This window comes from Protopterus annectens, chromosome 5.part0 (genome assembly GCF_019279795.1).
Source record: "Protopterus annectens isolate FY-2018-M chromosome 5.part0, PAN1.0, whole genome shotgun sequence".
Classification (NCBI taxonomy): domain Eukaryota; kingdom Metazoa; phylum Chordata; order Ceratodontiformes; family Protopteridae; genus Protopterus; species Protopterus annectens.
In genome coordinates, this window is record NC_056735.1 from 1,331,689,027 (window position 1) to 1,331,704,768 (window position 15,742).

Sequence of the window (15,742 nt, forward strand, 5' to 3'; positions counted from 1 at the left end):
TGAAGAATCCACCAAGTTAGAATATCTGTTTAATGAAAGGGGCTATGATATGCAGATGGTTAGAGATATCAGGAGAAAAATTATTGGTGACATAGATTCTGCCAACATTTGTGAGTCACATACAACCCATGGGTTTAGAAATAAAGTCCCTGTGGATTTGACTCGTGATGGTAATACCTTACAATATGTCATTAGATATACCAGTGAAGTTGAAAGTATTAGATGTATCATCAGAAGAAACTGGAATGTTCTCACTGGGAACAAGCAGATCAAGGATATAGTGGGTTCTTCACCCAGATTCTGTTACAAAAACAGTGATAATTTAAGGAAACAACTATGTAATGATCAACATATTACTAATGTAAGCAAACCCACATGTCTACTCTTGGGTGATATAACAACTAAAGGGACTTACCCTTGTCTACATTGTCCCAGATGTAATAGCCTTAGTAAAACGCAGGAATTCAAGCACCCGTGCATGGATATAACTTTTAAACCTAAATTTTATGCAGATTGCAATACAAAAAATGTTGTTTATTTGGCTACTTGTCTTTTCTGCTCAGCCTTTTACGTAGGCTTAACTAAGAGGAGATTGCGTGATCGCATTTATAACCACCTCTATGAAATTAGAAGACAAGATGAGACCAATGCCTTGGCTAAACACATACAAGAATATTCCTCCCATTGTTTTGCCTTTAGAGTCTTACAGATTATTAGACCCACAGCTAGGAGAGGTAGCAATGAACACATGCTAGCCAAGGCTGAGTTACACTGGATACTCAAGTTAGCAGCACACCTTCCCCCGGGCCTGAATAGCTACATACCTTTAAAACCTATACTACTTGAACGCAGATAGGATTGCATAAGTTTACTATATTTTATCTCGTTCCTAAATATGTAGGGTTCTCTTACCATTATACTGTTTGGACATGATGGCTTTAACATTTATATTCTTGTATGACTTTGTCTATTTTTTAGCCATGGTCTGAGGGTGCTCCCATTCCATTAATATCCCCTTTTTTGAGGTTTACCCAGTACATATCCTATGTTTATTAATATTAGCTTGTCTTATGGCATGAACATTATCTCTAATATAGAGGAATTACTCACTGGTATCATTTTTCTGTAACTTTTGATTTTATATCCACATTTTCCATACTTAATGATTCCTCTTTATAAGTCTAATATAGAACAGCATGAAGATATGAGGTTTTATGCATGCATCTTAATGTCTCTTAGTAGGCACATCGCAGGGTGGTTTCTAGCCTATGTTGGCCTGATACACTTTTAATCAGCATAGACAGGTCACCCTTTATATTTATTCAAGCTATTGCTTTATTTGACATTCAGAGAGGTCTTATAGTCTAGCTGCTAATATGATGAGCTTGGATTCACCATATATACAGGCTCTCATGCTTGTTTGCACATATCTTTTATGGTTGTGTATATATTTTATACATACCGTATGTATTTTCTCATTTTTCTCATTTTATTAGACATGTATTTAGTTTATATGTTCATAGAAGGGAGGCATTTAGTTATGGTATTTGAACCAATGCCCCTTTCATTGATATGATTAAGTTTCAAGCAACTTCGGCAGTTGTTATAAACACAGTTTAATGCTTGTAAAGTTATGTATACTCTAGGCATTAGGACCCAGAAGAAGCCTTGTCTTCTTCAAGTCATCCTTCAGAAGCATGTGATTCTCTGTATAGCTACGAACGCTTTTGGATGTGTACTATACACAAAGTAGAAATGGTTTGTAAACATATACTTGGTTTTGGATCGTGAAATGTTCTACTGAGGCAAAGTAAGCTCTATTTTTATGTTGTACGCTTGGTCGTAGATTTTCAGCGTTCCTCATGTCTATTTTGATATATTCACGCTAGTGAGCAGTGAGTTGTTTTATTTAGTTTTATTATGCTGAACACAGCAATGGCTGTTATGCTTGACGAAAATGAAGGTCAGCATAATACTGAACTAAAATGTATATCTGATGTTGCAGAATTCTTTGGAGCTGTTTTTAGGTGAATTTTGTTGTTTGATTTGAATGATGGTTATGATTCATTATTACATTGCTATGTGCATAATTTATATGAACAGTTTTAGGTAATGCATTTTAAACTGTTTTTTAAACTGTTTTTTAAACTGTTTAGATTGTTTTTTGTCTCCATGACTACTAATTTATAATTGATTAATTGCATTTGTATGTTTAATGAGCCCGCCCAAAAGCTGTATATAAGCATTACAGATTTCATTTTGAATTGATATCTGAAGAAGCATAGCTTGGCTATGCGAAAGCGCTCATTTCATGTTATTTGAATAAAAGTTCTTGCTGTTTTTGAAAGATTGCCTATGGTCATTACTTGGGAGTTGCTGTAACCTATGTCCTGCTGATATTCGTGGTGGCTGCTTTCACATTTTTACAGCTTTTTCTTTCTTTTGTTTGGTGAGAGCACCTTCAGCTGTGAGTAGTATTCCTGGTACTGTTAAAATAAAAAAATGTAAAAAACAGTAAGTTCAATTGCAGAAGGAATACAACCCAAAACTCTGTGGAAAATATTATGATTCTTGAAATAGAGTACTTCAAATGAATTATGTGTGTTTTTGAAAAAGAACAGCTCCTGTAGTACAAATAATCCTTAAAATAGCTCTTTCTGGAGAGGAAAAAACTGTTGAGGTAACAATATGAAATTAAATAAATTAATATTAGATATGTAAGCATAGTTAACCACAGATATCACATGGAAATAACAGTTTAAATAGCAGTATACTAACTTCTCATTTGGCCAATGTATCCAAAACTATTTAAATATGGTGTAGTTATATAAGAGAGTAATACCACTCTTAGTTGATTTGTTTCTTTTTTTTTTTGGATAACAATCAGGGTTTACAAAATAAATCGGAGCTTTTATGGCAAAAAATAGATAAAAATGGGGAGGAGGAAAGTAGGAAGGTGGCACCCATTGCAGTATGGATTGAGAGGTCTGGGAAGTAGAAGAACCTCCACATCTGAAAAGAAGTACAACATCTGAGAAAAATGCACATAAATATAAACAGTGCTAGTTTGTGATAAATAAAGTCCCATTAAATTGAAACAGGATATTTGTAAGGAATAAGATTTCAAGTTTTATTTACAGTCTGATGATAGCACATACCAGAGAGTATTAAGACATGAGGAGCCTGTGTTTTGGAGTGTCATATTTCAATTAAGAAATGGTTGCCCCAGTAAACAAACAAACTGAAAAAGTATAGAAATCAGTACTTATTGAAAAACAACAAAAGAATCCATCTGATGTGACTGAGTTAGTATGTCTCTCTCATACACACACACACACACACACACACACACACACACACACACGCATGCACGCACACACACACACACACACACACACACACACACACACACACACACACACACACACACACACACAGACACACACACACAGACACACACACACACACACACACACACACACACACACACACACACACACACACTCACAAAGACGTTTTTTTTTTCAGGTGAGGTAGTATCATTATTTTACAGCTGCATGACCATCATATAGAGGAAGCATAAATGTGGTGTAGTTAGTCATCATGTTAAACATTCATCAACAAAGAAAGTGTCCAGCTAAAGGTAGGCTCATTTTATGCTGTATCTGCAGCTTCTTTTTATATCTCCCTTCAGCATGACATGCGACTATGGCAGTGAATATCAGGCAGCTGCTAGTCCATTTATTAATTTATCTTGTTGATTAGGTAGATCTCCTTGAGTCTATGTGACATGCATCCCCTAAGTACAGCAAAGCTGGAAACACTAGGTATGTTTACAAATGAATTTATGTGTGTAAGGAAAGTTTGATAATCAAAGAAAGTTATCATAGGAGGTTACTAGGCTATTGGCCCTGAGGCCCTTATAAGCCTAGCCAAGAGTTTAGCTGATGTTTAGACAAATCAGCACCCAATACCCCTGACCAGCAGGGACATGGGTGGAATCCCTGGGGTATATTTTCTGTTTCCCATCCAGTTATCCTGGTTGTGCTTAAAAACAGGTAAAGAGGTACTCTGCTTGATGTGGAGAGGGAGTCTATTCCATAGATGGGGGAGTCTCTGGGGCACAAATCTGTCCCGCCAACAAGTCATGTTGATGTCACAGACCAGGTTGAGACTACAAGTGCGAGTTACTTGAGTGGAGCTTGACTTGGATATGCAGTAGTCTCATCAATGTGGGGTCCGTGATCCCCTTGAATGCCAGACAGAGGTCACCTCTGAGGAGTCTGTATGAAACCAAGTAGAGGGATAGGACTTTTAGCCTATCTGTGTATGGCAGATGTTTGAGGCCCTGGATTCTCCTGCTGAGGAATATCTGTGGTCTCTTCAGCTGCTGCATGTGCTTAGTGAGGTGCATGCTGAAAGAGGCATTGTACTCAATAATGGGCCTTATAAGGGAAGAATACTGGGATGTTATGATCTCCTTGTCCCTGGATAACACACCCTTACTTATGAGGTGGGCCATGTAGAAGGCTTTCCATATAACAGAACATGGTGGTCAAAAGTCAGGTTGCTATCAACCTGGGTGCCCATATCCCTCAAGACTGATTGAGTGTTTAGGACATTATTATTAATATGATAATTTGTGGGATGTCACTCTCCACAAAGGGGATGATGATCCATTTTTTGGTATTCAGCTTGAGGCCATGTTTCTGGCACCAGTCATTTGTCTGAGTGAGTCCCTGTTGGAGGATGTCCACATCACTAGGGGAATTGATGACAGCACCCAGCTTGCAGTCATCTGCAGACTTGGTCAGCCATAGCCTACTGGTTTTGGCCTGCACCTCAGAAAAGTATACCCCAAATAACAGAGGCCCCAAAATTGAACCCTGGGGTACGCCACTTTTTACAGGTCTACTGCTTGAGGTGGATTCCCTTATTTTGACTACGTGGGTTCTATCAGTGAGCCAGTTTGCTACCCATCCGGTAACATATGGATTGATGCCTAGCTGAGAGAGTTTATCTATTATATCTGAGTGAGGAATAGTGTCAAAGGCTTTGGCCAGGTCAAGGTAGGCAGTATGCACCGTCTTCCCCTCGTCTATGGCTTTGGTGATTGTCTCAAAGAAGTCGACCAAATTTAGCAGATATGACCTCCCCTTGACGAAGCCAAACTGTGTGGGATCAAGTGTTTGAAGGTTGCCAATGTCTTTGTTAATAAGGTCTATGACAATTTGTTCCATGGTCTTGCAGATCAGGCTAGTTAGGCTGATGGGTCTATAATTTACCAGATCGATGGACACTCCACCTTTCTGTAAAGGGATGACAGTGGCTGTCCTCCACTCAGCTGGGATGAAGCCAGTACTCAAGCTTTGGTTGAATAGGGTGCCTACTGGTGCTGCAAGTTCCTGTCTGAGTTCACATAGGATGCAGCCTGGGATGTAATTGGGTCCCATGGAGGCTGTATTTTTTGCCTTTGAGAGAGCAGTGATGACCTGTACCCTAGATATAAGGGGAAGAGGGCAAGTACTGAGAATGTCCTAATTTACTGATAGGGGCAACAGAGGGTTAAAGTTTTCACTAAATCTGTCGGCCATCAAGTTTGCTATATCTATCATGTGTATATGTGGTGTCCCTGACCACCAGTTCTGAACAGATCTGGGTGCTTCCTTTGAGACTGTGGACATATGTGAAGAAGGCCTTATGATTGTCAATAGTAGATGTGGCCAATTTGGACTCAAAGTTTGCTTTGGAGGATTTCACTAGTGCTCTTATTTGCTTTTTCAGGCTAAGGAGACATTGCTTCCAATCAGGCATCTGCTCCTTCTTGGTCTTGGACAGCATTTTTTTTTCCTTTTGTTATAGAGTTTATTTATTGCAGATGTTCACCAGACAGGTTTACTCTTCCTTGAGGAGGATGATTTCATCCTGTCTGGTATTCCTGAGTCCATGCAGCTATATAAACGCTCATACAGTACTTTGTTGTAGGTTTGGACATATGTGCCAGTTCCTGTGGTGGGGGAGGGGCTGTGAAGCTGTTTATGCCTTCCCTTAGGAGGTTGTAATCAGCTTTGGAAAAGTTTTTTTGTTTGACCCTAGCTGCTTTGTGATTGGATCTTACCAGGGATGATGACACTGTAGGGATGCTGCAGTGGTTACTCATGTTGGTGAATACCAAGTCCAAGATATTTTCACCTCTTGCGGGGGGTGTCAACTAACTGGTCCAAGGCATTTGCATTGACAAAATCAAGCAATCTGTGGGAATTTGTGTTTTGGTATGAGTATCTCTTCCAATCTATGGTTGGATAGTTAAAGTCGCCCAGGATCAGGGTAAAGGGTTGAATCCTGATATAGTCGAAGAGGTCTAGATAGGTGGAGTGGGCATCTTGAGTCAGAGTTGGAGGCCTGTAGTTAGCTATGATTTGAATAGGGGTCTTGTCAATTGTTAACTGCACCTGGAGTATTTCCTGTGCATCATACTGTTTGACCAGCCTAGAGGTGTGTATGTCTTTTATATATACTGCAACTCCACCTCCTTTTGTTTTTCTGCCCACGGTTTGGGGTCTAAATGAATGATAGGATGAGTAACCTGGTATGGCTGGGGTGCTCTCCACAGCTTTGAACCAGGTTTCTGTGACTGCACAAATGTCAGCTTCTTCCAGCGTTAAGAATGCTTGCAATGAATGCAGTTTCATGTTTAGACTCCTAGCATTTAGCAGCATGACCTTTAATTTACGTTTTGATGAAATTTTCATGTTGGTAGTTTTGACCTCATGGCATCGCCTAAAATAGGCACTATGGGGGAGGCAAGAGCCTTTGCTAGGAGCCTGAAGCCCAAGGGAGACAGATGAAGGCCATCTCTGGCAAAGCATCGAGGCTTGTCAGTCATGTCATCCCAGGCTGTCAGGTACTGGATCCCTTGGAATAATACCAGAAACTATGCCAATTGTTAAAGTCAGTCATTTTCCTTTTGTAGTGAGGCATCATTCTGATTGACGGTAGAATGATGCTTAAGGCTAGCTGTCTGGGACACATACTAAGTGAGCTCGATCATGCCTCTCTTCGTATTGTCCAGGGAGGTATGTTTCAAGTCATTCACTCCAACATGGACTATGACAGAGTCATAACAGTACCTGTTGAGAGACTTGAGTGCATTGGTGATATGGCAGATTCTGGCACCCAACAAACAACTAACCATGACTTTCTCCTTATCCAGCCTGGTGAGGGGCACATCTGTGTGTCTCACAAATTGAGACACCTATGACTAATATGTTGGATTTATGTTTAGGCCTTAGTGGCTAGGAGTCACAGGTATGTGGACTATGTGGGGCTTGTGGTCTGCTGGGCAGTGGAGTTTGCATGTATTTATGCCTCGGAGTTGTCTTTTGTTTGGGTATGCCTTTGTTGAGGACCTCCACATATGTGGGGGTGTGTTGTGTAGGCGTGGGTGGTGTTTGAGGTGTGGTGTTCATGTTGCCAACCTTCTCAGTGCCAGATACTGGTTTGTGGGGGAGAGAGCAATGACACTAGGTGCTTGATGTAATTGCATCTCTCACAAATTGTGTTCCTAGGTGGTAGTAGTAGAGGGTTGTCCATGTGCATGAGGAAGTTGCTACAGTGTCTCAGGATCCCCATATCAACAAGACTGGCAGGAGAAGATGTAGGAAATTGTCCATCCATATTTGTCAGAAACTGAAAGAGATAAGAGGGTAAAGGGAAGAAGGGCTAGGAGTAGTACTATTAGATGATAACACAAGGGAAAACTTTTAGCTGGAATACCTCAAAAAGGGTTAAAAACATGCATCTGAAGCTCTGTATGCAGCAGACCTGTATCTAGACTATGCCATTCAATTTTAAGGTTAAGAACTTAGTAAGTAAAAACTCACAATGAAGAACAGATTAATCACTTATAGTCAAAAGAACACAACTCGCAGCACGAAAAAATACAGTTAAACAACGAAATGCATGTAAAATGCAGTTAAACAGTAATGAATTTCAGTAGATAGCAATGAAATATAGTTAATCAGTAGTTGCTTTTGAAACAGTAGCTCACAATCACAACAGTAACAGACAGCACAAACAAAGCAGCGATTCAGTAGAATACTGTCATCAATTTAGTGAGGCTACCAACAAGCAGTAATAAATACTGCAAACATAAATGATGTAGAAAGAGGTACATTTTTTTTAGTAGAAAGTGAAGAGACAGAAAATAATAAGATAATTCAAGGTTCAGCATCTAAAGGGTGGGCCTTTACTAAGTTCTCACTATAAACAGTAGAATGAGCTGATGCAATGTGACTGGGGGGAGTGTCCAGTATCAACTTTATAATAGAGACGGGCAACTCATAGCTACCAAGATTGAAGACCACCACAGCAGCTGGACGGGTGGGTGGAACAAAAACAGTTGAGCAGATTACACAGATATACAGTAAAACAGAAGTGCAGAAAGTTGAAAATAAGCACTTAACTTTTTCCAATATCACAGCAGAACAAATGGCTGAAGGCCAAAAACTGCAGCTTTGAACAGCTTGAGCAAACAAGTACAACTGGCTTAAAACACTGGCTATTAAAGGCAGAGAAAAGAAACCAGCCCAATTACCCAATCAGATATCAGAGTTGCAGGAAAGCTTCTAGCTAAATCAAACCAGACTAAATTATTTCTGCCACAAAGAAAACAGCTAGGCCTCTCTAGATAAAAGATTTCACTACAAGCTCCAAAGGGTACAAACAGTAGCAGATATTCAGCTCTAACAGACAACAAAAAGGAGACTAAAAACAGTTGCACAGATTACAAAAAAAACAATTGTACAGATTTCACAGATATACAGTAAACAGAAGTGCAGAAAACAGTTGAAAACAAGCATCTTTATCCAATATGGAAACATAAGAACACTATGTGCATCTCATTGTCCTAAGTATTACATTTAACAAACAAGCACATCAACATCATCACCTGGTCATATTATATATATATATATATATATATATATATATATATATATATATATATATATATATATATATATACAATGCATGACTTGGCAAAGGATCTACTATGAATCTTCAAACAATAAGCCCAATGCCCAGCAGCAAACCAGGAAAATCAAATCTGTCAAAACATGCACCCAACAAAACTGTGCACAACATATCTATAAAAGTGTTATTTGCAAGGAGGGTTTAATCTGTTCATGTAGATAATTCATGTCTCACAACCCACAGAAACATCATGTAAAGATTCAAAGCAGCTTTCAGAACTGTGCTGTTATGACAGAGCCAGTGTATGTAAAACCATTCCTGAAAAATGTGAGTTTTGAGTTGTTGAGACTGTGGAGCTAGCTTTCCAGGAGTTACCATTCCTCATGTGGTAGTCATCTCCTTAGCAGAGTTTTACTTGAAAAGTCTTTTACCATCTCAAGACATGCAGAAAGGTGAGGTGAAACACGCACACAAGAGAAGTTTTTTTCTGGAATTTTTCAAGCTTAAGCTCCACAAAATATTATTACACTTATAGTCTCTTTGTGATTTTAGTGTTTTTGCTCACAATATTCTTTACAGTTTAAGGTATACTTGTTGACTCTGTGTTTTGAAAATTTGCCTGGCTGATTAAGTATCTGACTGCACCCCGTTCTAGTTATTCTAAGTGTTTTTCCATGTGATTTTTCACTTTTTACCACTTGTCTTTACAATAAAATGCAGTTCAGTTAAAATACCTGATTTTGTGCATTGCTCAATAGTCTAGTTGTCTTTTGAAATTAACAGAGCCACCATTTTGTTACACTGAGAGTTCTCCTTTATTATTCATAAGAGAACTTCTCCATCTAGATAATAGAAGTGCTTTTCCTGTAACTTACTTACCTTTTCCTGCTTTTACAACTTAATATTAAATTAAAGTACAGTTTTTGATTGGTTTTCTAATCAGGGTACAAACGTGAGAGCAGTAGTGATTATTATGTACTGCTGTTCTTGACTGGTAGACATTACTGGCTGGAGCTCTGTTTTCTTATTTGTTCTTTGACTTTTCTACTTGGCTTAACACTGGGTGATGGCACTTCAAACAGTGCCATGTAACTCTGTACTTGGCAGATGCAGGCACTATGATTTTTAATATTTGAACTTTTTCTAAGCTAGGCATAAACTAAACTGCAATTGAACATAGTGGTGAGTTTTCTTTCTTCAAAGGTGGTCTGAGGAATCTATGTGCCCATTCATTTCCAAAAGATAAAGTTTTAGGTAGATTTAATGTTTTATGTAGCCAGGTTGTAAAGGAGATTATTATATTGTCTTCCTCATACGTTTCAGGTATACCATAAATTCTAATGTTATTTTATCTCAGTCTATTTTCTAAATCATCAACTTTATCTGTGAGACAGTTATTTTGTTTTAAAAGACATTCAGTCTGAGAGTCACCTTCATTTATTCTTCCTTCATGATTATTTAAAGCTTCTTCCATACTGTTGATTTATGCACTTTATTGTTTCATAAGAATTTCTAAATGTTACATCTTCATTCTGGTCTCTTCTTTGAAACTTTTTATTTTGGCATCCAGTTGGTCCATTTTAAGTAATACATCCTGTATACTAGATATTATTGACTGGATGTCTTTTTTAACATAAGAATCCCAAGTAGTGTTTCCTTAGTGGCTCATGTTGAAGTCTCATCTCTCTCTTGAACAGTTGAAATTCTGATAGGAAAATTATAGCTTTTGTAGAACATGAAGCCATAAATCTTTTCCCTGAAAATTAGTGAATGAAATTAGCTAACAAGTATCTACAAATGTTAATGTTTTTATTATATTTTCTGTCAGAAACACAGCCACTGGGGATGCACAAGCCAATGTATTTCTTCGTGCCAGTCCTAAGCCCAGATAAATGGGAAGGGCTATGTTAGGAAGGGCATCTGGTGTAAAGTTTTTGCCAGATAACATATGCAGACAACAATACTGATTTCCATACTGGATCGGATGAGGCCTGGGTTAACAATGACTGCCACCAGTACTGTTAGCCAATAGGGTGCTGGTGGAAATTGGGCTACTGTTGGCCGAAGGAGAAAGAAAAAAAGAGGAGGAGGTAAATGCCCAGAGAAGGAGGAGAAGAGGAAAGTTAGGAGAGTGGAAGTGAGGGTAGGAACTTTGAATGTTGGTAGTATGACTAGTAAAGGGCAAAAGCCAGAGGATATGATGGAGATAAGGAAGGCTGATATATTGTGCATGCAGGAGACCAGATGGAAAGGAAGTAAGGCCAGATGTATCAGAGGTGGGTTCAAATTGTTCTACCATGGTGTGGCTGGGAGGAGAAATGGGGTGGGGGCTATCCTGAAGAAAAAGTATGTCACAAGTGTTTTAGAGGTGAAAAGAGTATCAGACAGAGTGATATTTATGAAGCTAGAAATTGATGTTGTGATGATGAATGTTGTTATTGCATATGCTCCATGAGTTGGGTGTGTGATGGAAGAGAAAGAAAAATTTTGGAATGAGTTGGATGAAGTGGTGGAGAGTGTGCCCAAGGGTGAGAGAGTGGTGATTGGAGTGGATTTCAATGGGCATGTTGGTGAAGGAATGGAGGGGATGAAGAGGTGATAGGTAGGTATGGTGTTGAGGAGAGATATTTAGATGGCCAAATGGTAGTGGATTTGAGAAGGATGGACATGATTGTGGTGAATACGTATTTTAAGAAGAGGGAGGAGCTTAGGGTGACATACAAGAGTGGAGGAAGATGCACACAGGTGAATTATATCCTATGCAGGAGGGCCAGTCTGAAGGAGACTGGAGATTATAAAGTGGTGCCAGGGAAAAGCATAGTAAGGCAGCATAGGATGGTGGTCTGTAGGATGACGATAGAGATCAAGATTGAAGAAGAGGAGAGAGAGGGCAGTGCCAATGATCAAATGGTGAAAAATTAAAAGGGATGATTGTGAGATGGAGTTAAGGGAAGAATTAAGACAGGTACTGGGTGGCAGTGAAGAGTTACGAAATAGCTGGGCAACTGCAGCAGAGGTGGTAAGGGAGACGGCTAGAAAGATGCTTGGTGTGATATCTGTACAGAGGAAGGAGGACAAAGATACCTGGTGGTGGAATGAGGAAGTACAGGAGAGTATACAGAGAAAGAGGCTGGCGAAGAAGAAATGGGATTGTCAGAGAGATGAAAAAACTAGACAAGAGTACAAGGAGATGAGGCGTATGGCAAAGAGAGAGGTGGTGAATGCTAAGGATAATGTGTATGGAGAGTTGTATAAAAGGTTGGACACTAAGGAGTGAGAAAAGGACTTGTACCAATTGGCTAGACCAAGGGACTGAGCTGGGAAAGATGTGCAGCAGGTTAGGGTGCTAAAGAATAACAAAGGAAATGTACTAACAGGTGAGGAAAGTATGTTGAGCAGATGGAAAGAGTACTTTGAAGGGCTGATGAATGAAGAGAATGAGATAGAGAGAGAGAGAGAGAGAAGGTTGGATGATGTGGGGATAGTGAATCAGGAATTGCAACGAATTAGCAAGGAGGAAGTAAGGACAGCTATGAAGAGGATGAAGAATGGGAAGGCTGTTAGTCCAAATGACATACCTGTGGAAGCATGGAGCTGTTTAAGAGAGATGAAAGTGGAGTTTTTAACCAGATTGTTTAGCAAAATCTTGAAAAGTGTGAGGATGCCTGAGGAGTGGCAAAGAAGAGCACTGGTATCAATTTTTAAGAATAAGGGTGATGTGCAGAGCTGTAGTAACTGCAGAGGGATAGAACTGATCATCCACAACATGAAGTTATGGGAAAGAGTAGTGGAAGCAAGGTTAAGAAGGGAGGTAATGATTAGTGAGTAGCAGTATGGTTTCATGCTGGGAAAGAGCACTACAAATATGATGTTTTCTCTGAGGGTGTTGATGGAGCAGTACAGAGAAGGTCAGAAGGAGTTGCATTGTGTCTTTGTGGACTTAGAGAAAGCATATGAAAGGGTGCCTAGAAAGGAATTGTGGTATTGCATGAGGAAGTGAGAAGTGGCAGACAAGTATGTAAGAGTGGTGCAGGATATGCACGAGGGTAGTGTGACAGTGGTGAGGTCTGCAGTAGGAGTGACAGATGCATTCAAGGTGGAGGTGGAATTTCATCATGGATCAGCTCTGAGCCTTTTTCTATTTTTAATGGTGTTAGACAGGTTGGCAGATGAGATCAGACAGGTGTCTCCGTGGACTTTGATGTTTGCAGATGATATTGTAATCTGTAGTGAGAGTAGGGAGCAGGTTGAGGAGACCTTGGAGAGGTGGAGATATGCAAAAAAGAGTAAAATCCCATGATTGGAGGAACTCCGTGGTCAGCCTCAGTAAGAAGCTGAGATCCCTCATAAAATCCTCCAAAGCTAGTTACGAAAACAAAATCGCCACTGATTCTAAAGACATCCACAAAGCATTCTATAGCTATGTCAAGAATCTCAATGGCAACACTCAGATCTGCTCTGAGTTACAGCACAATGGTACTAAATATACAGAACCAACTGATACTGACAACATCCTGGCAGATAGGTTCAGTGCTAACTCTATCCCTCTCTCATCCTCTAAAGGGCTCATCTCTATACCTGAAGAATGCAAAGTTCCTGTAATCACGGATGCACAGGTAAAAAACACACTCTCCAAAGCCAAGAACACAGCATCCATGGGACCTGACAAGATTCCAGGCTGCGTTCTACATGAACCAGAGAACGAACTGGCACCCCACCTAAGTGCCATGTTTAATCATAGCCTCACCTCAAGCTTTGTGCCCACTGAATGGCACACAGCAACGGTTATCCCACTCCACAAAGGGGGAGCCACCACGGACCCCGGGAACTACCGCCCCAATAGCCTGATGAGCCTGGTCTGCAAGGCTTTGGAATGTATCATCATGGAACTTATAAACAATGACATTGGTAATCTCCAAACTCTGGACCCTACCCAGTTCGGGTTTGTAAAAGGCAGATCATGTCTTCTAAACCTGACAGACTTTTTTGAAGCGGTCACCAAAGCTGTACATGAGGGTAAGGTGGTTTACACAGCCTATCTAGATTTTGCCAAGGCTTTCAACACCACCCCCTCTCTGGAATTATAGATAAACTCACTAAACTAGGTATAAATCCCTATGTCACAAGATGGGTTGCCAACTGGCTCACTGACAGAACCCACACTGTGAAAGTAGCAGACACTAAATCCAACTTCAGACCAGTGACAAGTGGTGTACCACAGAGTTCAGTCCTAGGTCGTCTCCTGTTTGTTATCTACTTCTATGAAGTACAGGCTAACACAGAAGGTCTTTGACTAATAAAGTTTGCAGATGACTGCAAACTAGGAGCCATAATCAAAACTCCTAACGATGTGGACATCCTACAAAACAGCCACACTGACACAGATGCCTGGTGTCAAAGCCATGGCCTCAAGCTCAATGCCAAAAAGTGCATTGTCATCCCTTTTGGTAAAAACTCTGTACCCATGAACTACCACATAGGTGGTAGTCTACTTAACACCGAAAGTGTGATAAGATACTTTGGGACACAGGTGGACAGTAGTCTCACCTTTGATAATCACATCACCACAGTAGTCAGAAAATCCTTCTATTTGGCACACCTCATCACAAAAGGTTTCTCATCCAGGAAAAAAGAAATCATTGTTCCCCCTCTACTCATCACTTATTAGACCCATTATAGAGTACAACGTCCCTTTTGGAATGTACCTCACACGACATCTACAACAACTGGAAAGGCCACAGAAATACTTTACAAAGAGGATTACCGGCCTAAATAGATGCCCTACGCAGACCGTCTCAAAAATCTCCAGATTTACTCTGTTGCATATCACTTACTCAGAGGCGATCTCTGCCTAACATACAAAGCTATGTCAAACCCAGAGCTGTTGGACATGCTCCACGTAAAGAAATCCCAATCCCTCCCAGCTACACGCTCTAGGGACCTAAACCTTGTCACCACAATAAACAGAACATGCTGGAGGGATAGATTCCTGTCCCATAGACTTCCCATACTCTGGAACAAACTACCTATCTATATCAAACAAAGCTCCTCATTAGAACTCTTCAAGAAAAATCTTGATGATTGGATGGGAGATACAAAATTCACCCCGAGGATCACTTCTGTGTCTCTGCTTGATAGGGACATAGGAAATTAATTTTCTTAGGTGGCAAAAGCCAGGGTACCATTTGGCTAGGCTTATATAGGCCCTAGGGCCAATAGCCTAGTACCTACCTATGAACCTAGAGAGGAGAGAAGGTCAGAAGGACTAAGGCAGATATATATCTATGTGAATGAGAGGGAGGACAGCAGAATAGTGAGGATGCAAGGAGTAGATTTGGTGAAGACTGATGAATTGAAATACTTGGGATCAACAATTCAGAGAAATGGTGAGTGTGGAAGAGAGGTGACGAAGACAGTGCAGGCAGGGTGGAATGGGTGGACAAGGGAGTCAGGAGTGATTTGTGACAGACGGGTACCAGAAAGAGTGAAAGGGAAGTTCTACAAGGTGGTAGTGAGACCAGCTATCTTATATGGGTTAGAGATGGTGGCACTGACAAAAAGACAGGAGTCAGAGCTGGAGGTGGCAGAGTTAAAGATGCTAAGATTTGCATTGTGTTTATGATGAGGATGGACAGGGTTAGCAATGAATATATTAGAGGGTCAGTTCAGGTTGGATGGTTTGGAGAGAAAGCCAGAGAGGTGAGATTGTATTGGTTTGGGCATGTGCTGAGGAGTGATGCTGGGTATAATGGGAGAAGGATGCTAAGGA

The 15,742-nt window shown here is 40.3% G+C and overlaps 1 long non-coding RNA gene across 1 annotated transcript in view; it reads left to right on the forward strand.

The window, feature by feature from the left end:
- Positions 1-1,736: 1,736 nt before the first annotated feature.
- LOC122802077 overlaps positions 1,737-15,742 on the forward strand; it is a 54,879-nt gene continuing 40,873 nt past the window's right edge. Inside the window, exon 1 of the long non-coding RNA XR_006364877.1 lies at positions 1,737-1,810. This is a non-coding gene — a long non-coding RNA (uncharacterized LOC122802077). The remainder of the gene's footprint in view (positions 1,811-15,742) is intronic.